This window comes from Phoca vitulina, unplaced genomic scaffold, assembly GCF_004348235.1.
Source record: "Phoca vitulina isolate PV1807 unplaced genomic scaffold, GSC_HSeal_1.0 scaffold2, whole genome shotgun sequence".
NCBI classification, from domain to species: Eukaryota; Metazoa; Chordata; class Mammalia; order Carnivora; family Phocidae; genus Phoca; species Phoca vitulina.
The window spans coordinates 14,707,747-14,710,330 of NW_022589705.1; the positions used below are offsets into that span (position 1 = coordinate 14,707,747).

At 37.3% G+C, this 2,584-nt stretch overlaps 1 pseudogene; it reads right to left on the minus strand.

Annotated features, from left to right (window-relative positions):
- Positions 1–571: 571 nt before the first annotated feature.
- On the minus strand, positions 572–1,298 carry LOC116639578 (annotated as a pseudogene).
- Positions 1,299–2,584: the final 1,286 nt, after the last annotated feature.

The window sequence follows — 2,584 nt, forward strand, 5'->3', positions numbered from 1 at the left end:
ATATCCTTATACAATCTAGTAGTGAAATGAGTGTTTCTAGTGCTTCCAACAGTTTCAACCTGAAGTTTGATACAATATCTTTATGTTTGTACAGTCCTCGATAAGATCATCTACAGCATTAGCAACCATTCAAAGAACAAACCATTGATTAAAGCCACATGGATTTAAGGCTCAATCACGTAATATAAAGCCCCAAACTAAGTGGTTAAATATGTGAACTACCTGTACTGACATCTACTATTTAATTCATGACTATTAAATTGGTTCTTAGTAAATAAACACTTTTAAGGCAAAATTCACCTCATTTGAGTTTTGACTGAGAGGTTCAACAACAATCACAGTTTTATTGGCAACACTGATATACAGTGTCTCTAAGTCACTATGCTCAAGGTTAAGAGTGATCGGTATCCTGTTTTTACATTTTACTGGAGTTTTACAAGTTCAATTCATGATATTAAATCTGTAGGTTTTCCTTCCTCCAAACTGAAGACACAGTGTGCCACAGACATGATATTTCCATTTCTCCCTCTCTTTTCTTCAAACAGAAACATCTCTCAAGTGTCTACAAGTTTTAGAATGGCAATTTTTCAGAGGCAGCCACTTTGGAATAGTCCCATGCCATCAGGACTTGGAAGCAGGGGGAGGGGAAGAGAAAAAAGCTAGAGCATAAGTTTCATTTGGTAAGTTTTACATTAACCATTACAAGCCGGATAGTGTAAAAAGTGGCTTTTTTTAGCTCAAAAAGTCTAAGTCTTGGTGTGGAAACCAGTATGTGGCTGTCCCACCAGAACTTTCTCCTAGTGGAACTATCAGGGAAGTCTTGACTGGGGAGTATGATTTGTTCACCTATCAGATGTAAACCTCCAGGCACTCAGTTCATTTGGGGCTTGCTCCAGTTTGACTTTAGTCTATTATAGTTCACCTTTCATTTTTATAAAAAAAAACAAGTTGATCACTGGGTCTGCTATTGTTGATCTCAGTTGGGCAACACTAGGCTACTGGATTTGCTTGAGGTACTTGATTTGAGTACCACACTCTTTCATCTCTTGCTCCTTGGTTGCTGGTCGCATTACAAGGATGTTTTCCCTGTGCGCAGACTCTTGTTTAGTTTTTCTTCAGACTCCCTTAAACCTATTGCATCATTAATTACGATCTGTGTACTTGCCCTCCGAAGCTTGGTTATATGCTTCATATGCTTCATATTGTTTCCATCTTCAAATTAACTCATCATGTGCTATAACTTTGAAGTCTGTTTTACTCAGTGGAAATTTTTTGGGAAGAGGTTTCTCCTTGGTCATCTTGAATCTTAATTCTTTTCAGAGGGTGGTTGCCACCCACACTCACATAGGCCAAGGCCAAGCTGCTGGATCACTGCCCAGGCCTCCAGAGCACTCCACCCCACACTCCTCCTCCTCCCACCACCGCCCTGTGCTCTCCTTTATTTGTGGTCTCACCGCCACAAAATGACGCTTGTAGTTTTCTTGTAATATGTTTGCCTGATTTTCACATCACAGTAATAGTGACCTCATAGAATGATTTAAGAAGTGTAATCTTTTTTGGAAGAGTTTGTGAAGGATTTCTATCAAGTCTTTCAAAAAATGTTTGGAGGGGTTTATTAGTGAAGTCATTTGTGCCTGGATTTCTCTCTCTCTCTACCTCTCCTCTTCGGCTCTTTCTCTCTCTTTTTTACTAATTGAAACCCTTTGCTTTTTATAGATCTATTCAGATTATTTAGAGAGAGAGGGGGTATTTGAATTGCTCCAAATTAAAGCATTATAGACTGTTGTCTTAATGAAGATTAATAATTTCTCTTGGTAGGTTTTTTATTTTGTTTTGTGGCTTTAGCTACAATTCTGTAATTGTAGTTCTTTTACTATATTTTCTTGTTTTAGAGGGAGTTCACACAATTCTTCACTCTGCCATTACAGAAGATGATCTGGGTCAGAGGAACATTGGTTCTACCTCATAGTTATTGTGAAGGTAGAAAAATTTGAACCAGTAATATTTTATTTTATTTATTTTATTATTATTTTTTTAAAGATTTTATTTATTTATTTGACAGAGAGAGACATAGCGAGAGAGGGAACACAAGCAGGGGGAGTGGGAGAGGGAGAAGCAGGCCTCCTGCATAGCAGGGAGCCCGATGTGGGGCTCGACCCCAGGACCCTGGGATCATGACCCGAGCCGAAGGCAAACGCCTAATGACTGAGCCACCCAGGTGCCCCTGAACCAGTAATATTTTAATGAAGAATCTTTATAAGAATATGATATTTTGGGGCTAACTGAACATAATAAAAAAGAATATGATATTTTTAAAATATCTAATAAAGAGAACAATCAAATAATCAGTGCAAAGGTAAAATATATAATACCATTGATTTTATCACAATCTAATTCTTATAAAGAGATAAACAGTTGTGGATAAAATGATGAAAAGCCTCTTTGTAAGATATTAAAATGGGTCACAAATATTTGGCTACCTGAATTATTTCACTAAATATCTGAAGTTATATGACTTACAAGTAAACACCAACTTATCCTAAGGCTGAGGGCATCAGCTTTCTAAGGCAGATGATTAATTAAT